The sequence below is a fragment of the Pogona vitticeps genome, chromosome 2 (genome assembly GCF_051106095.1).
Source record: "Pogona vitticeps strain Pit_001003342236 chromosome 2, PviZW2.1, whole genome shotgun sequence".
Lineage (NCBI taxonomy): Eukaryota > Metazoa > Chordata > Lepidosauria > Squamata > Agamidae > Pogona > Pogona vitticeps.
The window spans coordinates 240,612,767-240,638,226 of record NC_135784.1 but is presented as its reverse complement, the minus strand read 5'-3'; the positions used below and the strand labels follow the sequence as shown (position 1 = coordinate 240,638,226).

Below are 25,460 nucleotides of genomic sequence, written 5' to 3'. Positions count from 1 at the left end.
GGGATCTAATGGTTCAGAGTGCTGTCCTCTGAAGATGCCGGCCAGAGAGACTGGTGAAACGTTAGGAAGAACAACCTTCAGAACATGGCCAAAGAGCCCGAAAAACCCACAACAACCAATTGGAGATATCTTGCTTCCCCTGCTTTTGGTCAAAAATGTACAAATATGCCTGATTTGGTCCATTTTGCAATTTTTCTCTGAAGACCATTCTGATTCCTAATATTAACTATGCTGGCGCTGAATTCACGTTACCACTCCTTCTCCCCATCCTTTCTTTCTACTACCTATATGACAGGCAAGCACAATATACAGTAGATCCCTCTGTTCTAGGAATAGCTGTGTGTATTGAATTTGACCAGTAAAGGTGGGGAAGATTTTTATTTCAGTTTTTGAAAAAATTATCCACATTTGCAGATCACACACCATCTGGAATCCTGTCTGTTGAAGCACAACATATTTTTATACCTGCATAAATGTGCTGGGTGTTCCACCTCAGCAACAGGGACTGCACACATCAGTTGTGTAATCAGCCAGGCAGTTCCTATTTTAGCTGACTGTGCAATGCGGAGGCAGGAATGTTTTCTAAATAGCACTTCTACCTTTGTGCAATTACAGCTACCATGGGCATAATGCTGAGTTACACTTGTGCAGCTACTCAACAGGATTTCAGCCAATAGGTTTCAATTCTTTTTATTCAGGAGAAAGTAGAACTGACAGGTTTCTACCAAGGGCAGTCAACATAAGAAGGTAAGCCTGCTGAATCATATCAAAGAACCATCTAGTCCAACATTCTGTTTACAGACTGGCCAGCCACTGGCCTCTGTGAAGCCAGAAGGGCAGGGGTGATAAGTATGCAGAGGCCGGACAGCATCATGCCTGAGATTTCACCACATCTTAAAATAATCTTAGAATATCTCACATTTCTCTCCTCATACTATATTCTGATTCTCACATCAATATTTTTACAATTTAACAGTCTTATGAAATAAATGACATAAAGGAAACTTGGCTTCATTAACCACAATCTAGGAGCCAGACATTTGTCAAAACAAAAACACCAGTGCTCTAAATTATTGTGGGTGGCACTGTTGCCATTAACCAAAGCCCTAAAGTGGCAAGTGGAGAGTAGGTTTCCATTTGCACTTCTTCCAGTAAGGGCACTGTCCCATTGCTTCTGTTGTTCTGCACATGTTCAAATGGAATTGAAATTTGTATTGAAATAAATCCACAGGAGACAGTGCGCACACAAGTGATTGTTGTATCTAGATAAAGCCATGGAAAAATACTCTTCCCAGTGATAACAAGGACTAATCTGTGAAAAACAAATCTTTAGCTCGAAGTACTGACCAGAAGCACTGAGTCTCAAGGTTACAAGCTAATCCAGGAAATTCTGCCACTATGGAATTATCATAAATTATATCAAGATAGAATTGGCTGGATAGCTCAGTGAATTAGATATCTGGCTGTGGAGCCAGAAATTGGAAGTTCAAATCCCCACTCTGACTTTGAGAAAAGCCAGCCTGTGTGGCCTTGGGCAAGCTCCACAGTCCCAGGATGCCCCCAGAAGAAGGGAATGGTAAACTACTTCTGAGTACTCTCTACCTAGAAAACCATGAAAAGGTTCACCATAAGTCAAAATTGACTTCATGCCACACAATTATTATTATATGAAGACAGAAGATTATTGAACCATATTAGTGTTGTATCAAGGAGGGCAAAGAGAAATAGGGCATAGAAAGTTCAAGGCCCAATTGTGCAGATATATTATACATATAATTATTACTCAGTAGTTCTTAAATGTGGCTGATTTCGTTTGGATGGTGAGAAGTTCTATCAACAAACTATCAGTAACAACACAAACCATGTGAGAGTTGAAAAACAATCAGTATATTTAATACACCCTTCTGCAGCATCAGCAATGGTGTCAGATGCGAAAAAACAAACAGTCACTTCCAGTGGCCATTTCAAGCTGATTGTTAAACTACTCAGCCATCTTTTGTGTTTTCTTAATGAATATATAGTATGTGTGCCTATACATTTTGCAAATATACATAACACAGAACATAAAACCTTCTTCTGCCAAGTTTTAAAAATTACAGTACAGTTCCATGGGAAAAACATGACATACTGTACTAACAAGAAAAGACAACGTTAATGGCTTTAACACTCAGTCTATTTCCCTCCACTTCTCTGTCAGAAAACTGAAACAGTACTTTTGTCCATAATAATCCAATGGTGTTCAAACTATCTGTTAACATTATTTTAGGATTTTTTATTCCCTTTTTAATGTGAAAAAGTATATTTCCATATAGTGTCTAAACAGAGTTTTGTTTTACTTCTAAGAGAATTTTTTTAATGTCAAAGAATCTGAAGGTCTGATTTAGTTATCTCAAAGATACTCTCATACAGCACCTCAAAATGTTTCCTTTGAGATTAAAACATCAAGAGTCTTGTGGCATCTTAAAACACTTTCTATTTGACATAGGCTTTCCACAGAGCGCAGTTCATTTCATTAGAGGCATGGACTCAGTTGATGCAGGGGGTTACAGTCCATAAAAACTTATGCCAGATACATTTTTCATGGACTATAAGACTTTTCACATTTTTTGCTGTGACAGGCTTACTGGCTATCCTGCTCAAAAATCTTTTGGACCACAACTCAATCTTTAGCTAACGTAGGAGTGGTCTGGGTGATCCTGGGACATGTTATTTTTTTAAAGGCAACTTTTCAAAGCTACACATCAGCTGGCAACAGTGCATATCAAACCATATATTAAAGGAATGCCACAGAATCCATTTCAATAGGGCCCTCCTCACTGAATACTATGGGCTAGTTCTAGAAATCTGAGATCATTTTCCAATTCAGCCATAAGTCTCAACATGCTACGTACAGTATTGGGTTCTTGTTTTCAGATGCAACAGCAAGAGATTAGGGGAATATACTGCACAAATTTAGGCATCAAATGTGGGATGGTACTTCCATATACATAAACCTTGCAAAAGAAAAGAAGCTTTGTCCCAGCTCACATACAACTGTGTTGGTTTTCTATCTGCAGCAAGATTCTCCCATGCCCTCACTGCAGTCTAAAGTACCACTCATTCTACCACCCTCTTCTGCTGCTTATGTAGACCCAGCTGGATTATCTGGATTTCCATACAAATTGACTAAATAGTCCCCATTTTACAATGAGTTTCCACAAACAGACAAAGATTCTATCCCTGCTTCCTTCTACTGACTCTCCTAATTCAGAGAAAATGAACAGAAGCAGTGCAGATGAGACCTCCTTCTTTCTTTCTGTTGGTGACCCAGAAAGACTTAAGGCAACAGGAAGACAAAAACAGCTGTCTCAGGCAACATTCATCTGCCCTAGGTAATATTAAGATGGAAACACAGTTCTGCATGTATCTTTAGGGCTTCACATTTTTCAAACGCAGATTACCTCGTGTGCTGAAATAAGACATGTTGCAAACCCTCAAACCTGTCTAAGGGAAATTCAGTCTCAAATAAGAAAAACTAGATAACATTAAATCAAGACACCTACAAAAACAGGCTCTATGAACTGATTAAATGCAAAATAACAACTGTTTTTGTTCTACCCAAATTGTTTTTCCTTGAGAAATTGGTTTTTTTTTAAAGTGCAGAGTTCCAGTTGCAGCTGTCTTACCTGTGAAATCGTAACTCCTTATTTTGACCTTGTGATGTTCAAAACAGAAATGATAGAATGGCAGAAGAATTAAAAATAGTTTCCCATAATTTCAAAAGGGTAATTAGAAAAACAGTTTACTGCTCTGTCTTTCTCATCTGTTGATGACAACACCATCTTCCTTTTTTTCTCATTCCATCCCTACATAGACTCCTCACCTTCATTCCTACAATGTATTAATATGAAGTGTCTTGAGGAAGGCTTTCTATAATAATGAAAGCCTTGGGAGATTTAACTTAGTATTCCAAGGGCTTTCCTAATATGAAACTATAAATCATGCATGTTTATTTCTCAGTTAAAATTTGCAAATGAATTTTCATTACCTAACTATGTCTCCAAGACTAAATTCTAAACAAATGTACCCACAAAGTTTGAACATACAAAATAGTCAAAAGTCAGAGGGATGAATGTCTATGGATTCCATTTCTGGTAACATTTTCAGTGGTGAGGAACCAAGTGAGAAGTACAGAAATTCACAAAAAAATTTCAGACACAATGATAACAAATTATAAAACTTTATTGGCCTGTTAAAAATAAGTTTAGAAAGTTCAGGAAGTACAATCTGTTCATATTATCAAAACTGGATTTTGAAATAAAATCAGTGATTGTCAATTATTTACAAGATTTATATATAGAAAGACATATATATATATAAACTCTTAAAAATTTATTATGGCCAAAAGTATCTGAAAGATTCACAGTATATTGATGGATTAGAGCAGATGTAGAGTATCTCCTCCTACTCAAAAAGCAAACAGTTGGACTAAAGATACAGTGCCCACTGATAGCAGTTATATTACACCTTCGACAGTAACTGAAAAAAACTTGTGTGAAATATTGGTATTTGGTTCTATTTTTGAATCAATTAAATGCTGACTATATCAGCACTATTTTTGCTCCATGGGATCAATCCTATGATTCTTCTTGTAATACCCATGTAAATTATTATCTGAATGGGTCATAAACTGGTTTTATTCTGGCATGTCTATCCATTTCAGCACATGAGCAAAAAATGTTGCGAATTTTGACAGTCACAGACATATTTGCATAGAGAAATTGCTGAATTTCCTGTGATGGAATCCTATTGGGAGATCAGTGGTCTTGAAATTAATGTGATCTGTCTTAGATAAGTCATTTTAAAATGTTAATTTATGATATGCATGGGAACAGGCAGATCTGCATTTATAATGAAGATAAAATTAGTATTTGTCAAGGGGGAAAAACTTTGATATCTAGGAAGAATGGGTGGGGAATGTGTGTTCCTCCAAATGTTGTTGGACTGCAGTTTCCATGATCCATTATCACTGGATGGGTTGATTGGTGTTGCGGTCCAATGTCATCTATAGGGCTACATATACAGTATTTTTGCTCTATAAGATGCACTTTTCCACCCCAAAAAAGTGGGGAGGGAAGTGTTTGTGTCTTATGGAGCGAATACTGTAAAACAGCGCTCCCCAGGGCACAGCGGGGGGATGGGGGGGAAACTCGGAAGGATCCAAGAGTGCCTTCCAGGACCCTTCGGAGGCTCCACCCACCCACCCAACCCCACGGGGCCAGCCGGGGCAAAATCACAACCTTCCAGGACCCTTCTGAGGCTTTCCAAGCCTCAGAAGGATCCTGGACGCTGGTGATTTTGTGCCCGCTGGCCCCGCGGGGGAGGGGAGCCTCGGAAGGGTCTGAGAGTGCCTTCCAGGAGCCTTCTAAGGCTCCCCCCACCCCCCACGGGGCCTGCGGGGGTGAAATCGCAACCTTGGAAAGCCTCAGAAGGGTCGTGGAAGCTGTCAATTTTGCCCCCACTGGCCCCATGGGGGAGCCTCCAAAGGGTCTTGGAAGGCACTCTCAGACCCTTCCGAGGCTACCCCCACCCCCATCCCCGCGGGCCCAGCGGGCTGAAATTGCCAGAATTTTTTTTCCTGTTTTCCTCCCCTAAAAATGAAGTGCGTCTTATGGAGAGGTGTGTCTTATGGAGCGAAAAATACAGTATTCTGTACTCCTAGTGTATCCTGGATCTCAGAAATGACTTTCATTTTCCATTTTCGAAGACCTGATAGAAATTTAATTAAAAATTAAATCAGTTTTACTGCTAAAAAAAATTAGGGCTGGAAATGTTTCTCACTTTCTGAAGAGTAAAATATTAATAATCAAATATCTGGATTTTCTTTCTTATGAGGAAACTGGTGTTTTGAAAGTATAACATTTTCATATTTTATGTAGTCTTGTCCTCCAGAAAAAAAATTTAATAAAATTGTCACAATTTTAAGTTGTTATATGTTAAAACAGGTTTAACAGCAGAAAATTATTCCAGGCCTGAGTTATACGTTAGTAAATAAGACAAGTAACTCAGACCATAAACTAGGACTAGTTGGACATTTGTTAATTATATTACATGATAAAGAAAATCATTAACATGTAAGCAATTTGTATGAAAAAAATCACAAACTTTAAACTGGTCATGTGTGTATCTTTAAAAGTTTAAATGGAGGCTTTTCCCATGGATGTTATTAAACAATACAGTACACATTCATATCTAGATCAAATACATTTGCTCTCCATAAGTACCTCGTCCTACCTATGCCAACTGAATTCCAAATAAATTCAGCATGGAGATGTTTACTAAAAGGTCAGAAATTGTTCATATTACTTAAATGAATAACTGCTCTATAAGATAGGAGCTCCGATTTTGTTGTTGGTTCCCACAATAACTAAGGGCTGGTTTATTCTTCATGGGGCAGCTGCCACCACTACCAAAACAGTTCACTACAAGCCAAATTGTACTGTTACAAATAACTTATCAGCAAAAGAACGGTCTCCTAAGTACTGATTGTGCATGCTTATCACAGCAGGAGCTTTTATCACTTCCTATCATTTACATGCTAGCTTGCTTTGTTTCATGATTGGCCATCAACCCACATGCATGTTCCTCATTTGTAAGTGTGACTTCTTAGAAATAAAAGACTCCCTCAGACTGTCTCTTGAACAGCAAGGTGACTATCAGCTCTAATGACAATCATAATTATCTGTAATGTATAATTTGTCTTACAGTAACACTGTTCAGTGGCATCTGCTTCATAGTAAATAAGAGGCAGAGTGCTATGGGGGAGTGATGATAGCAGATAGCTGTTAGTACGGATGCAGGTTCTACAGCTGCTGGTTGTTCTGCCACAGTGGCAGCTACTGACTTTGTGGCTATCATTGTGAAAGCTTCTTTAAATCACTTCATAAGGAAATTGTGTCACCACAATAACCAGCTTTTTTTTCACACTAAGTCAATGGTCAAAAGTTTTACAATTTTGTGGTGGAAAGTATCTGATTTAGAGGAAGGGTGGTGTGCATGAATGATAGAAACAGAATACCATGAAGGGGCAGGTTGTTGGACTGTAATGGCTAGCATTCCTCACCATTGACTCTACTTGGCAGAGATGATGGAAGCTGCAGTACAATATCTGGAGGGTCACAACTTTGGGATGCATATTTGTCTCTAGATGTGTAACACTATGGCCAATGTTCCCTCTAATTTTCAGCCTCACTGGGCAGGGCTCCGCCCCTTGCACATGCAACTCCGCCCCCCATGGTTCTGTCATGACCGGAACCAAATGGGCTGGAAACAATCGTTGTGGATGTGCAGAGGAGGAGCAGCCCTGAGCTGAGGGGGAGAAAATCATATGCGCTCACGCAGCCGCACACCTTAGAGGGAACTTGATTGTGGCAGTGGTTAAACTGTAGTATTGCAGCCAAAACTATGCTCGTGATTAGTGTTTGATACCAATGGATTTGACAAATGGCTGGAGGTTGACTCAGCCTTCCATCCTTCCAGGGTCCGTAAAATGAGTACTGAGCGTATGGGTGTGTGTGCAATGGGTAGCCTGCATTATTAAAAAATTGTAAACCATCCAGAGAGTGCTTTACAGGGTGGTATATAAGCAGCACAATTTGCTATTTTTTAAAAAATGCTTTTACCCTCAATGTCTTAAGCTAATATGTCACATATGCTTAATGGATTGGGATGAAATGCAGATATTGCAGTTTTTCCTCCATTATTTGTCAAAGAATATGACTACACATATAAGAAAAAAATTAATCTAGACAGCAACAAGTTGCTCATACTTGCTCTATAACTACAGAGTTGTTTCCAAACTTAATCATATTTGGAGAAAGCCAAATGAAACAAACAGAATTAACTTGCATCCAAGGATTTAAATGGATATACCCTAAGTATGAACAAACTTGGATTCAACTCATTTCATCCACAATTTTATTCAGATTCTGGAATAAATGAAATCAGTTCAAACCTCATAAGGTAAATATACTTTGTTATCTGTTCAGGCCTTAACAATGTGTAAAATAGATTTTAATCATTCCACGAGTGGTTTTTATTGCTTATTGGAGTCCATAAAATAATGGTAATGCTGAATGTTCAACATACTGTGTGTTTAACCATTTTAGTAAATCCTTGATTACTACTTTATAGTCATTGTGGGTTAAAAGATCATTAATTTTGAAATTAACAGCTGTCCCTGCAAACCACCTCATTCGGACAGATTAAAATCCCTGTAGAGTGAAAAGCAGGGTAATTATAATGGAAATGAAAATAGCACATTGCAACCCCCAATTTCAAAGTTTAGCTGCAATCAGTCTAATGTGCAACTCATATCAAAAAAGAAATCAGCTAGTAGGGCATAGCTTCGTTCATTATTTAAGCCTGTCTGTTGCCAAAGCAAAAGTAGTGAATAGCTGGGGGCTCTAATCCATAAATCTCTGTGAGTAACAGTAGCAAACACAATGCATTTGGTGGTTAATGTGGAATTCAAAAACACCTGAAGATTATCCTACATTGTCTCTGTGCATATATACATTGGTGATGCATAAATCAGTTTTGGTTCATTAAAATAAATGCCGATTACATAGAATCCAAAATATTTTGTCAGTACATGTAGAAGTATTCAATAATCACACCTGCAGCTGTATATTTAAGTTGAACTGCAAAACACTACAAAAATAAATTATAGAAAGATTGCTGAAGATCCTGAGCCTTTTATGAAACTATGGGTGGTCTCCAATGAGGTCATTCTGTTGACAGAAATGCTTCAGTCAGTGGAATGGGAAAGGGACAATTCTCCTTTCCTTTGAGAATCTGTGTCTAGTGTGTCTGTAAACCTGTTTTGTGGGGCTACGAATTCTTCTAAAGCAAATTTGGGGAAAGTGGGCAGGACTGGTGGGGAGGCAAGAAATGCATATTATACTAGCAGATTCCAGTAGCACGTACAAGATTTAGGTCTATATGTTCACCTCAAACTTAAAGAACTGAAATGCTGAGACTGTTGAGACATTGGGATGTCTTGAGTTTTTGATTTAGTTTTCCACCTACTGATCTTCCACAAATGGAACTATGTTGCTTTGATGAGGATCAGCTGGAATCAGCTAAATATATCATTGACTTTGCTGCCCACTAACAATAAATGTTATATGGTACCAAACCAAAAGCAGAGTCAGTCTCATTGACAACATTCTCCAGAGTTTCATTTATATGAATTATATGGAGATACCAAAGGTTCAAGAGTAGGCAATATGAAGCTTCTGTGATGCATAGAACCCCTTTTCCTCTAAAGGTCAATAAAAACTCTTAGCCTACTGTACCATAATAGTGCCTCCCTCCTTTGCTCATAGTTTTTATATGTAACAGGAGCGTGTAGGATAGTGAGACTTGTACCAAAGGGAGACTACAATGATGAAAATTGTTTCTTTGGCTGTCCTCATATCATTCCAGCCGCTTTAACATATGGATGCTTCTGCCATTCTTCAAGAAAGAAAAGGATGCAAGGCAAGGAAACCAACAGTCCTTACTTAAGACCTCAGATAGAATTTGTATGATGGCATGGAAGCAATGTAACATTACTGCTGGTGGATTCAAGACCTAAAAGTCTACACATGGACTGTTATGACATATGAATTGTACAGATAGCAATTCAGTCTAACAGAGGTGGTGGAAGGATCAAAACAATAACATTTGCTTCAGTTATACAATAGTGGTTCCTTGACCAACTCATGTCATGAAGCAGTGAACTTTTAAATACTAGACAACTGCTAAAAAGCTGAGAGTTAACAATTATTTTTGATAGATGATCAGAGATGGAGAACATATGGCCCTCCTGATGCTGAAGGACTGCAACTCCTAGCATTCTTCGCTCTCACAGTCCAACAAGATCAAGGACCATACATTCCCTATCCTGGTTTTAATTTTGACAGATAAACCACTCCATGGAAGTAGCTAAGGACAAAACATATTTTTAATGCAGCTTTAGGATCTTAGCTCAGAATACTGGAAAATGCAAGTGTTTGAAAGTGAACAACTGTACTACTGAAGCAATAATGTAATTCAAGAGTGGAAAGCTAACAATCTCCAGAATGAGAAGGCATTAAATATTTTAACCTTTTTAGTACATAAAATATTTGCCATATCGCTTTAATAAATAGTTATCTATACAATTATTTCTCCTGATAAGCTCAAACAGATGACCATATTGAAGTAATGCACCACAATTTTGCTGAAATGTCACTTCATGAACAGAGTCATGTTAACAGAATACAAGTTTATTTTAAAGTTTTCTGGAGTATATAGCCACCTGGGGATGATTTTGCAGTGAAACTGCCAAAGAATGTGCATACTTCTAGAGTCCTCAAAGCATAACCCATCTCTACAAGAGAGGCACAAGGAGTACAGGAATAGAAAACACAACAAACATATCCCGTGCCTAGTGGACAGCACATAATTTCAACAAACAGGTTCAACAGCCCACTTTCTCTTTTTTTCCTTATTCATTTACCCATCCAGTGGGATCTTATGAAACAAAACAGAACCTAAAAGAAACAAAAATAAGCATATGAGAAATCAGTTAAAACAAAAATTGACATAAAGAACCAAGCACAAATGAATTCATAAGAATCAAATAAACATGGAATGCATTTAACAAAACATATATCAAAAGCAGAAGAAAAAATTACACACGGGTTAAGAAAAATTAATATGACTTACATGTATGACTTTCTTTTTATATATATGATATAAAATATATGATGCATGGTACACACACAAACCCATCTGGCTCATATATTCCATCCAAGACAGCACTACAATAACATTTTTGAAAATCACTACAAGCACCCTCCATTTCCTACAACACCTGCAGTTTGAACTGAGCAGTAATACACACTTTTGAGGAGACTTGAGTTGTGTGAGATTTTCCATAAAGAAATATAAGGAATATCACGCAAATCAGGCACTAATGTCAAAAGCAGAAGAAAAGAGAAGGCAGCACTAGAGATGAATGAAGAAAGGAAGATGCACATCTTAAACTAGCACTAGAAAGCAATAAATTCCTTTTAAAAAATCCCAGTGCATTGTAGACAAAGGATGGGGAAAGGTTCAACTCAAGATGATGAGATGAGGCCCCTTATCTAGGGCCACAGGCTACTAATAGCTGCACAGGCAAAGATTTTTCACGTGTCTTATTCTAGTACAGTAAAAATAACTTAACTGAAAAATGGTTTTCCAATAAGACACACGAAAACTAAAATCTGCAGGTGAAAAGCATTAGACTTCATAAAACAAGCTGCCTCTGTTGCCCATCTGGCTACCTATTTCATTTGTTCTACTTTACCCAGGTCAGTGCTCCATTTGAATGACTATCAGAAAGCAGTCGTCAGTTGTCTTCATTTTGAAGGACAGTCTAGTTAAGTTACATTTAAATAAGAAGAACCAACAAAAGGCTGGAAAGGAGCCCTAAAGATACCCGTCCACCTGTGCCGCAGATTGAGCAGGAGTCACACAGATCACCTGGCCAGTCTTTCCCACCATGGTGTGATGAACTGAATTTTTATTCTGATTGTGATTAATTACTACTAAATTTGCAAGTATACTTGACTTCTGAGTATCGATACAGATGTAGAAGTAACCTAATTTTAAGCAAACCTGAATCCACATTTGTCTTCTTTTCATGATGCATGTGGCTACTCTATTCATCTAATTCTGTTCCACTGAAGCACAAGGTAGCCACATTAGTCTACGCTAGCATACCAGGCAAAATTAAAAGAAAAATAAAAAATAATGAAGACATTGTGACACCTTAAAATGCGGGCTAAACTGCAGAAGACTTTGTGTGCTGCAGGGTCAGAAGACCAGCAGTTGTAAGATCGAATCCACGCGACGGAGTGAGCTCCTGTCGCTTTGTCCCAGCTCCTTGCCAACCTAGCAGTTCGAAAGCATGTAAATGCGAGTAGAAAAATAGGTACCATCTCGATGGGAGGGTAAACAGCGTTCCGAATCTAAGTTGCGCTGGCCACGTGACAACGGAAACTGTCTTAGGACAAATGCTGGCTCCATGGCTTGGAAACGGGGATGAGCACCGCCCCCTAGAGTCGAACACGAATGACTAAAATGTCAAGGGGAACCTTTACCTTTGCCTTTAAAGACTAACTGCTATGTATTCAAGTGAACTTTTGTAGACAAGTCCACATCGTCAGACTTGTAAAATGAAGAAGTGGACTTGTCCATGAAAGCTCACATTAAAATACAGCATTTAGTCTTTAAAGTGCCACAACGTTTTTGTCTCCATGCATAAGGGACAGTTTATGTTGTAGACTACTTGCATGGCTGAAAAGACATGATTGTCTTGTTCCTTCAGCATGCTACTGCAATGCACTTTTGGCATTAATCTCAGTGTCTGAATAAGACTAATGTTCTCCTCAGTCAAACTGTTGTGGCAAAAGATACTGGTTTATAATCGTACAATCTGATGAATTACATGCTATAGTACATTCCTGCAGTTTCAAACACATGACTTCTTGGTAGAAAAATCTGTCTTTTATAAAATAGACCCAGGAGAGCACCCCTCTCACCTACAAGTTTATTGATATAAATTCTGAAGCTTAGAAAGAAGTAAACAGCAATTACTTCATTTGCATTCCATTTGATTGCTAATTTAACACCTGAGGCAACATTATTATCTCCTGTCTCACATATGTGCAAAACCAGACAAGCTTATTAGGTGCTATTTCAGGTTTCTGAGAAGGTTACCCTAAATTCCATTTTGCTGAACCAATCCCTGTAACTTGGAACAAAGAGCCAACAAAAACAGAGTGGGTAAAAGGAATTTGGCTAAATCACACACAAAGTTTAAAATATTCAAACAACAATAATCAATTCATAACTGCCTGGGCTCTGTAACAAAGCTTTCTTGTTAGCTGTTTTGAACAAAAGCCTTTAGGATACTAACACAATTTAGTTTTGTCAAGTAACATTTACTATAATGAGAACTACTTCTGAAGAATATCCATTTCATTTGACATTACTCACACTTTCTGTGAGTATTTTTTAAAACACACTAATATCTTGCAAAGGACAATATGCAGATATCCTTCAACTTCCTGAAGATCACGCTCCCCAGTCCATTCTAGTATCAAACACAGGAGATTTTCCTCCCAGCATTTTTATATAGGGCAGAGTGGCCATGAGCTGCTTTTTAGCGTAATCACCGAAAAAACTGTGCAGCACACATCAGGACCACAAGTCAATATGTTTTGAAAATCTAAGAGATGCATTGAATCAGGGTGCAGTGGAACTTTACATCTAAAGTATAATCAGCATGCTGTTCTTACCATGGCCATATCAAATGTTAACTGTTTGTGCAAAGTGTGAAGGTGTGTGAACTCTTCTCTTTCTTGAGGTTCTTTTTTTCCCCTCCTAGTGGAGCATGGGCAAACGGGAGATCAAAAAGGTTCTTTTTTTTTTCTCCTAGTGGAGCATGGGCAAACGGGAGATCAAAAATTTGAACAATCTTCTGTTTTTTAATGTCTGATCAAGATCACTCAGTTTCTGTCTCACACTGTATTTCCAAGTGCATCCCAAGTATAGTAGTGTTATTTGATATCCCTTGACATTGAGACCGATTTAAACAAGATAAATATAAACTCTGCTTTTACAGAACTTGAAAGCAGTCAACTGCAAAGAAACATGTATCTGTGACCCATTTAAAAGAAAAATGATTTATTGGGAGAGAAATGAAAAACTGCTGACTGTAAAAAAAAAAAAAGAAGGAAAAGAGATGCAGCAATGTCACCTAAAAAGGAAATCTTACTAAATTCGTCAGGTTCTTATTTCAAGTATACAGAAAAGCCTATTTTCAGTTGCCACATGAATTTTGCATTTACTTTATAAACCTAGAATTTGGAACTTTGGAATTACTTTTCCAAGCAATCCAAACTAATGCTGCCATCTAAATTGCATTGTAATTTTTCAACTGGAAAGCAAGGAAAGGCCTTGCCTGGTTTCTGGAGACTGTATTCCAGGGCAAGAAACAATATTGTGTAGCATCATCTAAATCAGTGGTTCTTAACGTGGGCGATAATGCCCCCCAGGGGGTGATTTCATTTTTCAGGGGGGCGGTAGAACGAAAAGGGGCGGCGTGGGGGCGCTGGAGCAGAAGGGGGCAGTAGGGGGGCGCTGGAGCAAGCCAAACCTGCTAAGATGGCTGCAGCCTTTTTACAGTGTGCATGAATATATATTTGCCTCCAATCCTAATTTAGTTTCAGAGTTTTTGTCTTGAAATTTTTAGTTCCTGTATTGTGGTTTGTTTTTATGCCCTTTTTATATTTCTTTTTGCGTCTTAAAATTCGCTTGCAACTAAATCATTAAATGTTACTTTTTGGGGGGATTTCATTTTCTTGGAATTGAATTTTGTTTTCAGGGGTCATTGGATTTAAGTGTAATAAATAAATAAATAAATAAATAAATAAATAAATAAATAAATAAATAAATAAATAAATAAATAAATAAATAAATAAATAAATAAATAAGAAAGATATCATCACCGCGGGGACGGGGGCGATGATAACTTCCTCAATGGCTCAAGGGGGCGTTTCTTTCAAAAAGGTTAAGAACCACTGATCTAAATGGTAAAACCATGTCAAACAATAACTGGACATAACAGACAAACATCTGTGAATGAAAATAATATGGCATCTAAGTGCTGTGTCACCATCCTTTTTCAAAGTCATTAGCAACATGCATGTGCACTTGTATGTGAAAAACAAACATATTTATAAAAATAAATAACTTAAAATCCACCTTCTGGAAAAGGCACATTCTAATGTCTGAAAGTGTCCCTTTGAAATGTAAGACAGTGTTTCTCAAATTGTGGACTCATGCTGCATTGTTAATCGGATGCCCCTTTCAACCTGCATAGATTTTGTAATCACCACCAGCTGCTGCACTAAACAATGGAGATAATTGCTTAGGATGGTATTCTTGTTATTTCTTTTTTTAACTGTTTGGTGTGGTGAAGTGGAAATTAAAAATGGAATGGGCTGAATTCTGATTGTGGCCTGATGATAGGAAAGAGCGGCGGCGGGGTGGGGTGGGGGACTGGATAAGAAAACAAAGCACACAGACTTGCTTTCAGCTATATGAATAATGTACACTGCCATATGTGACATACGGTGTAGAGCTGAATGAAAACAAATTTCTAAAATTCCACAAATCTCCATATTAAGATGGTAAAATGGGGTGCAGGAAGATTCAGCCAAATGCTTTAGGTTTAGGAGAAGAGAAATTCTCCAATAATTTGAGTGAGGGTGGAAAAGAAAAGTCTTAGAAAATAAATTTTTATTCAGTTCATTCATAACACTGTATTAAGTTCATATTGGTGCACTTAAGAGGGTAAGGTGAAGGGGCTAAACCCACTGCTTACTTCATAGATTTTTTAAAATATATAGTTACACAAAATTAAAACCAGATCCAGAACTGTTTATGACATTACTCAACTTATTCAGAGAAGACAAAACTGAGGAGCACACTTTGCTCAATATAATTCAAGGGAGGACTGAATTTTTTCTATGTTTAGGAAGAATCCAAAAAGTCGTCCCCCCCCAAAAAAAAATTATCAGAAAAATACGAAATTTTGACTTAACCCTAGCTATTATTATTTCCATGTACTGGTTTTATAGTGAAGAGGTCAGCAGAAACGTGAATAACTTTAAAAACAACCTATTCTTCACTTGCAAAATAATGACCTATACATTCATTTGTACAGAATGTCACCACAATCTTTATATTCTCTACATTTAACTGCCACATCATTTAAAATGATATTTAGCACAATATTACAAATAACTGGATAATGTGAACTACGAGTGCTAGGATTATAAAGCTAAAGTGGGGGAAATCACTCCTTAAGATTCATTTTATGTCTGACAGCCACCTTATGAAACTTAGTGACACCCATAGATTTTGGACTACAAATCCCATCAGCCCCAGCAGATAGAATGTGTGTCCAGGGATGAAGGGAACTGATGTCCAATAATCTGGGATAGCATTTTGGGAGGATTGCCTTAATCTATCTGGATGCAATTCCGCCAACCCCCCCCCCAAAAAAAACCCTGGGCTGACACATACAGTCAGGCCCAAACATCAGAGAGAAATTCAGTGTGGAGCCCATACTGTGTAACTTTAGATCAGTTCTAATGATTGCACTGCTCTTTCAGATGCATTGATCAATCCACATGGAGGCTAAGTGAACACTCAAACAAGGTCACATATCCAGTCAAGGACTGAAATGAACTAAACACAGGATTTCTGACTCCATAATTAGTCTTTGTTAAACTGTTTTAAACACATTTGCCCTTGCAGAGTAACATATGTAACTTTTACTGCCATATCAACTAGTGAATAATTATGATCAAATGAACTTCCGAGTCTGCCATCTTCAGGAGGTATGTGTATATGAAAATCATTAACATAAATGAGATTTACTAATGTTTAAAAACTTAAGCTATGTTTGTGTGATTTTTAGGGAAAAAATCCATTTTCTGCACAACTGATAAAAACTGTATTTCCCCCCTCTGTAACATTTTATAGAACATCATACACAGCTAAACATTTCAAAGTATCAATTCTGAGAAATTCCAGTGCAAATTAATAACAGTTAAATTATTAAATGAGTAATGAGTATCAAAGACAGCATTCATTCACATCTATAATCATTCAAAGCATTTATTCACACATTCATAAAATGAGCACTGTGGCTGAAGGATAGGATTAAACAGAATTATCTGCACTTTAATTTTTAAAAATATACAAATACCTTAATACAGTATGAATTCGGAGAATATGTTAAAGTCTGACGCATATACTCAGCATTTTAGAAAGTGTGTGTTTGCATATGTGTGTATGTAAATAATAACCTAATAACCTAATACACTTCCTTTATAATCACTGATTTTCTTCAGCTTTCTAAAGAGGAACTGCGTTCAAAATCCCTAATTTTAGGCTACTTTACTATATTCACTCCCACTGATACCTTGAAAGGCACATACAATATCTTGCTGCATTGGGACTGAAAGGGAAATGTATATGCATTGTATTCAGCATTTTAATCCAGGATTTGCAGCTTATTTCTCAAAATGTAGCATTATTATTATGATATCAATCTGTATAATATCTAACAAACACTTCTTCCTAGAGTTTTGCTGGTGCTGAAAATAAGGGCATTTTGAAAGCAACAATTCAAATAACTTCCCTTCAAATATGATATTCTGACAGTTTTTGTGCTGTGAATGTACAATTCAGTCACAGAAGCAGGACATGGGCGGGAAAAGAGAATGCAAATAATTACAATGAGCTAAAGAACCAATATTTTTGATTATACAGACTACTTGTACAAAATGGCACTCAGAGTATATTAAGAGATGTGGAGAACAAATGTATGTCAGCTTTGCAATGGCAGGCTGTAAAAAGAAGGGATGATGTCATATCATATGCAGTTATCTAGAAGAAACAGTCAACAAAAAGATCCTAACAGTACTGTACTGTAATAATATAAAATTTGATCTTGGCTTTTTGTGCATTCAGGAAATTTTACAGCATATAAAGCAAAAGTACAGAACTTTCATAAGTACACCTACAGATTTCCGCACTCTTGCACATGAAACCGCTGGGAGAGATTGTTCAGAGTTCTGGAGCTCGCTGCACCAATATATGTATGACACTCAGCTCTATCTTTCCTTGCCATCTAAATCTGAGGAAGCTGTTTTGGCTCTAGATTAGCATCTAGTGTCAGTAAGGAACTGGATAAGGGTGCAGAAACTAAAGCTTAATCCAGACAAGACAGAGGTGCTCCTGATCGGTCAAAAGGAAAATCAGCCCCATATTTACTGTCCTTCCACAAGCAGGCAAAGACTTTTCTCTTCAGGCAAGTTTTCCCTGAGTGAATGGCTGCTGAGCAGGTTTTTAAAACTGTACCTTACTGTATTGAATGCGTGTTGTTGTTGCTTATGTTTTTTGGTACTGTATTCATTGATATTTTTAGTACTGTATATTCATTGTTACTAACTTAAACACTGTCTTTTAATTGTTGTAAGCTGCCTTGGATCCTTTTAAAGGCAAATTAAAATATTTCAAATAAATAATTAATAAATCTTAGGAATTCTGTCCCAAACTACAACATTTTAAACAATCACAAAATAAACCAAACACAAAGGCAAATTAGTTTTAAGTTTAACCTAAGAAGCCCTCTTTGAAAATTCCATCAGCATCCTAAAAAAAAAACATGAAAAGCTCACTATATCAATTAATATAAAATTAAATGCACAATTGAGCTGTACAAGACACAATGCCATAAGTATCCTCCAGTTTGTGGCTCCCAATGCACTCCCTTCCAAGTTGTGATCTGTTTCCACTCTGACCGATTTTACTAAATGAGTAAAAACACATCTTTTTAGATCTGCTTATGATATCTAAATTGTTTTAATAGCATCTTTTGGACATTTTAGTTGTTTGTAATTTATTTCCATACTGGGCTCCCAAAAGGGAGTAGCCGATATAGCTGCGCCAACTGAAGGTCCTGGACCCTCTTTAAAGAGAGGTCTACACGGAGTGCACTGCAATAGTAAACACATGATATAACTAAGGCATGGATAATTGTTGCTGTGGTAGGTCTACTGAAGAATGTGTGCAGCTGGTGAACCAAGCAGATTTGTGCAAAGCCATGCCTCATCACCATTGCCACTTGGAGTACAGTGACATTGCTGAGTCAAGGAGCACTTACAGACTATGAACCTGAGCGGTCAGGGTAGGTGCAACCGCTTCAAGAACAGGTTGAATCTTGATTCCTGAATCTGATTTTCTACTGAAACACTTAATTTCCTAGCAGTAGTTATAGGTAAGTGATTTAGTTTAATATAACTACTGTGATGGAATAATTTTCTTAGTGCATTTATTTAAAACAACAATAAAATTGATTGTCCCTTGAGGTATGAGCTGACACAGCTGACAAGCTCACCTTCATCATCGTAGTCTTGCAATGACTGCCACATATGCTCTACCAAACCAATTTGTTTTAATTCAACTGCAATGAGATGCATTAGTATTAAAACAATAGAATGAGTGTTGATCAAGCTCAACATAACTTAACATAACTTAACCTGGCTACTGTCTGCACAGGCACTTATCTTCATTTTAAATGCACACACATCTTTAAAGAGAAACACACATTCCTACACCCACCATGGAAAAGATTAGGAGATCTTAATCCATTCACCTCTGTGCAGAAAAAGGCTGAGAAATATACACAATATCAACACAGGATATGAGATAAGTACAGCAGTACAGTACTCCACCATGAATATTACAGGGTCTATGACTTCCAAGTGAAAACACCTCAGCTGCTACTCTGCACTCAAACTGAACAGGAAACTAAACATGATTTTAATTCCATGAAAGCAATTTACACATTTTGTAATGTAAACAGTGAGCATCTTTGGAGCTGCTGTGTTGGGATGGGTAGCAGACATTTAAATTTAAATATTCAAGACAAACTTTCTGCTCTCAGAAGCTGCCATGTGCTTTCTAGGCAAACTCATAATGGGAATTTTCTTTGAAATGCAAACAGCTATTTCCAAGAGGCAATTTTTTTCTGAGCTCCTGTAGGAGAAGAATTAAATGCTTCCTCCCCAGAATTTTAAGTTTGCTCAGGATTTCCTCTTAGTAGTTATTTATATGTCAGAAACCACATTCTATAAATGCAGTTAATGACACCTCCACTTTGCTCCTAAGAGAAGGTAAATAAAACAGAGGGTTGAGCATAATCATTTTTAGCAGGAAGCAGTAATTCTAAATTAATTGAACTCAGTATTCTAAAAGTACAAATGTCACCACCTGAAAGACAAATAAATGGATTCTAGACCATATTAAGCCTGAACTTTCATTAGATTAAAGTGAGTCTACTGTACTTTAGGCATGTGTAGCCTGTATAATTTAAAAAAATGTAAATCGCCCGGAGAGTGCTTGTAGCGCTATGGGGCGGTATGTAAGTCCAATAAATAAATAAATAAATAAATAAATAAATAAATAAATAAATAAATATCTTGGGAAGATAAGACTCATTAGAAAAGACGGAAATGCTATGAAATGTTGAATGCAATAGAAATAAAGAAGACCTAACATGTGATGGGTTGACACAGTAAAGGAAATCACATTCTTAAATTTGCTCGACCTAAGCAGCACTGTTAATATTAATCTGAAAGGTCAACATAAGCCAGAAATGACTTCGTTGTTTTAAACAGTATAGACACTTGTGAATATGTTCACGAAAAAGCCATTTTCGCACTGTTGTTTTCTTACTGTGTGTGTTTTGTGCTGTCAAGTCAAAAACAACTAACTTGAACCTTAACAGGGTTTTCAAGGTAAGTGAGATATTTAAGGAGTGGTTTTACCAGCTTCACTCCCCCAGTGAGATTGTATGGCCAAGTGGGGATTCGAGCTCTGTCCTCCAGAGTCTTAGTCTGTCACTCTATTCACTATACCACACCACGAATCTATCATTTCTTTACTGCTAATTGCTCATTCTGACCTGGGTTAAAAAGCCATGTAAGATATACAGAGAGTAAAAGAGCTTATGTGCAACCCAATATAATATTTTTGGTCCTGTATAACAATCCACTTTTGTAATGACAAACTATAGCACCAACTTTCCCTACCTGGTACTGTATGTACCATCACCAAGATAACAACCATCCCCAAACCCCTTGAGCTAATCTTAGGATTTCATTTAATTAGTAAATAAGGACTGTTTCCCCTGGATTGCCCCATTTACCAAACCAGACAAACAGCTAGTCTTTCTCCCACTGCTGTGCAAATAGTCCCACGGGTAAGGATTAACTTTACACTGCCTTTTTAAAAAAAAGCGAAAACATTATCTGTTGAAATATATGGCCTTTGTTACTTTGCTGACGCTACTTAAAAACCTAATTGCCCCTGCACTGATCAGTGGTATGCTTGGGAATAGCGTCTTGTGACTTCTACCATCAAAAATAATAAACAAGATTTGTAAACAAAAAAGAAAATTTATTTAAAAAAAAAAAAAGAACTACAAAGAATTAAGTTTCAATATTTCAAGCCATTCAGTTCTTAGCATAAAGTCAAAAGCCCTTTTACTCTTTCTCTCTTTAAGGTTTAAACACATAGGCTGAAATCCTGTTGGCATAACTAAGTCTATGGAAAGATGATAATGTCAGTAAGAGGCACAATTCCTGCCCCCCCCCCCCCAAAATTAAGCAGTTCCTACTTCTGTCCTGGAGCAGCTATGTAATCTTTTTCATCATTCAAGTTATGAGAAGGGAGTAGGAAGTCTTTAAATACTAAAATAGCTTCTGCCAGTAATGCCATTCCACTAGCAGCAATTTTATGTTTGACTTCTTCTTCTTGTTGTTTCACAGCTCCCTGACAATGTTACAAGGAAACCACGGTACAGAAGTAGGAAGGAAGGGTTCCGAAAAAATCACCACTGCTGATGACATCATTCGCCTCAAACAGACATAGTTATGTGAACACAATTTCAGCCATAAAGTTCTTTACGCAGAGATAAATGCTTGTTTTTATGCAAGTTCCAGTAAGACATACATTTTTTCTCTCTGCAGCTTTCTCACAAAAGCAAACCCTTAGCTCTAACACTCCCATTCTTTCTCTCACCGCCTCAAAACTCTCTCTGACTTTGACCACTTCAAAACTTTATCGCAGCTATTTCTGCCTTTGTCTCTCAGATGTTCGCTTATACCCTTATAGTAAAGAGCCACTCTTCAGCCAGGAATCATACCAACAAACATTCCATCACACCTGTCAACTGTTTTAGAACTGTTTCTCTTGGCATACGTCCAATCTGCAACTGTCAATCAAAATCCCAGTTTCTGCATGTACAGGATATCAATACAAATCTATTTGTTGTTGTTGTTTAGTCATGTCCGACTCTTCATGACAAATCTATACACAAAACTATTTACCAAGTAGAGGAGCCATAAGGCTCGCCATGTGGTGTGGGACAGGACTGCTGTTTGAAGCAACAGAAGTCCAAAGCCCCCTTGGGCACACAGAATTGCGTGATTAGTTTCATCTGTGGCTCTTTCTACATACATTGCTTCCTTCCGCCCACATACCCTTTTTTTAAAAAAGCAGAGTTTGAAAACATTTTGACCCAACATCCAGAATTACCTCTACCCCTATGTTTTTAGTCCTGCATTTAGATAAGAAATAAGTTTACATATTCATAGTTCTAAATAAAGGATCTTAGTCTCAGCATGATTAGCATCCATTGCAGAAGGCTCAGAAATAGGTCAGTAAGTCATAGGAAAAAAACTTAGCTGGAGTATCCCACTTCTCTCTTTTTTCTGTGTTCTTCTGGGACTCAGGGTCAAGACTGGGTGAAAGGGATTTATTTTCCCAACTATTCAGAAACAGGAAGACAAAAACAGTACTAACTGTGCAAGTAAGGGCAGTGTACTAATGACATGGAAGCTGAATTACTTTGGACTAAAAGTACAAAACTAAGTCACTATTTATGGGCAAGGAAGGGAAAATGGCTGGGTGGATATCAATCTGCAGGAAAAGCACTTTGTCAACACATATTCTTATTTATTCATTTTATTTATTTGATTTGATTTGGATCCCTCCCATCTGGTCTATACGACCACTCCAGGCGGCTATTCTTGTCTATGTACAACAAGGAAAATGGGTAGGACTGAGAATGAGTTTGGATTCAAAGGAAACGAAGACTTTGCTTAGGACTGATTGAAACCTGCCCTGCTTTACACAACAGCTTTGGATCCAACAGTTGTAGCTTTTTGGGCTGAGATGTCATCTATGAGCGGGCATTCAGTGAGCATGTTGGAACATTTTTGTACCTATGGGTACATTGTGCATATCTGTATGAGTAGCAAAAATCTAACATGTAACCTGGTAGTTCACAGCTGTCAGCCCCAGTTGGGTAGAGGCCACAGCTCACCTTGGCTTTAAAATGAGGGATATCAACCTGTTCAAAAGGTTCTGATAAGGCTTTAAAACTACTGTTTTGCAACTGTTTTTAGTCATTTTAATATTTCTTTTAAAACTGTGTGAGTTACTTTGTGAAGGCTGTAGCATTCACCCTAAGTGATGCGTTGTAAGTTATACATTATTCATGTTATATGTTAATGTGGTTAAGAGGCGGGGCCGAGAGAGACCTTTGGGTAGTGTGGGCAGCATATAAATTAAATAAATAAATAAAAGGTAGAGCCTGAGAGGAGAGTCAGTCAGAGTCAGAGTCTGGAATCAGAGGGAGAAAGATAGTTTGGGGGTCTGAGGAGTGATGAGTTAGAGTGTAACCTGTGACAATTAATATAGAAGGTTAATATTGATGATTGATGAATCTTGAAGAATATGCTTATGAATTATTCCAGCAACCATCTGTAATTAATAAACTTGTTCTGTTGAAACGTCATACTGGATGGACCTTCGTCTTTTCAAAGTAACCTAAGCTGATAAAAGAGATCAACTGGTAGCAGCATATCAGAGGGCATGCTGAGGTATCTTGTGAGCTCTGTGTTTGGGGAGACAAGCAGGGGCCACGAGGGCAAACGCTACAAAGGCTATGCCCTAAAAGTTGGCCTACAAGCATATATGTAAAAAATAAGTGGTAAACCATTCATTTTGCATTCACAAGGTCCCCCAGATTCAATACTTGGCATGTCTAGATAGAACTAGAAAATACTCTGTATAGACAATACTGAGTCTGGCTCAATATAAGGTAACTTTCATTATCTGAAACTCTTTTTCAATCCATTGCTTATATAAAAATATATTGGCTGAAAATGCATGTGAGGTGAAAGTACAATGAAATCAGAAACAGTGGGATCTTTAACACTATCACTATTGCTATTTAATATTTCTATTTTTATTTTTGTTTCCTGTTTTACAAGTTGTAATCCACCCAGAGTAGTGCTGTGATACTAACAGGAGTGGATACAAATTGAATGAATGAATGAATGAATGAATGATATAAATAAATATCACAAGTTATATTATGCCAGTTTTTTGCAATTTGTTCCCCTTCAGAAGCTGGGCTATAGTTCTCATCCTATCTCATCATGGAAAATGTTGCCTAGGGCTGAAAGAGGGAGTACGTTCATGATGATATATTCGCTATATCAAAGGATTATCTCATCAATACACAGATATGGAAAATCCTTATTTCAAACTTTTCCTTGATCACTAATACATTTAATGAAAGGCTCTGTTTGCTCAACCTCAGATATCACTCGTCTGATAGGATAAAAATGGTATTGGCACATCTCAGATGACTGATGCAAAGCTTAGAGAAATAATCTTGAATATTGAGGAAAAGCACTATAATAATGCTTGTTGTATCTTAACCCATGGAAACCTTCCTATGGTACCCTCCACTTGTGTTGGACTCTATATCCCATCATCTCTACCTAGTATGAGCAAGCCCTTGGCATTACAGGGGCTTGAGGGCTAATTGCAACTGTGTCTGTCTGTAAGGCACTTGGTGTTTGCCACAGGCAACTGTGTGGTATGCTCAACCTATTCCAAGGCATTTCTGCAACCACTCAGATGGGCAATGCACTTCTGTGGTATCAACCAAAAATCACTCTCCCCCACAACACTGTTTTTCAACACCATTTTTGTGCAGCTGTCTTTGGAGGTTGTCAAGACAAAGAGAAGAATTATATTTCATTGCAATTTATTCTTGAGGTTATTAGGAAACTGTTGATTTTTATGCAAACAAGGATACAAGTGACAAGTTCAGGTCACAGGAAGCAATTACGCTAGATCAGACCTTGGCCAATTCAACTACAGTAGATGTTGAAAGACATGGCAGCAATTAAAGCCTGCAGGAAATTTCCCAGGATCCAAGATGTTCTCATGACAACTTATAAGGAGAGCTATTTGAGCTAAATTCAATTCTGGAGCCAAATGAATGGGATTTAGGGCTTCACTAGATGAGATGCTAAATAAGATGCACAACTGTCTGTTTATTCTAACATAACCTTGCCTCCATATGCATTAGCTTGCTTTTAAAAACATTATCCATCAACAGGGAGATAGCACAGCTTTGTTTGCATGGCTAGTGTCTTAGACACACTGCACGGAAGGTTCTGAGAAGCTAGAGGAGAAATAGGAAGAGATATATATTCGTCTTAATGGGTGATCTGACCCATTAGTGCTAACGAATTGAATTTATTCATTTTGGTCGGGTGATCAGCTCATAAAACATATTTATGGCTAAAATATACAAAACGCAGTTTTAAAATGTGCAATCAGTTCATAAAACATATTATATGGTTAAAATATACAAAATGTAATTTTAAAAGTGTACAACAAATAATTAATTAGTACTGGTTGTAAAATATGGGGAGAATCAAATACAGCATTTTTAT

The 25,460-nt window shown here is 37.4% G+C and overlaps 1 protein-coding gene and 1 long non-coding RNA gene across 16 annotated transcripts in view; both read right to left on the bottom strand.

The window, feature by feature from the left end:
• Positions 1 to 25,460, bottom strand: part of NTRK2 (neurotrophic receptor tyrosine kinase 2) — a 214,899-nt gene that overhangs the window by 92,435 nt on the left and 97,004 nt on the right. The window lies entirely within an intron of this gene.
• On the bottom strand, positions 10,408 to 19,101 carry LOC140704878 (uncharacterized). The gene is made up of 2 exons (XR_012084354.2): positions 19,034 to 19,101; positions 10,408 to 10,559 (listed from the first exon to the last, which is right to left on the bottom strand). It is a non-coding gene; the product is annotated as an uncharacterized LOC140704878 (long non-coding RNA).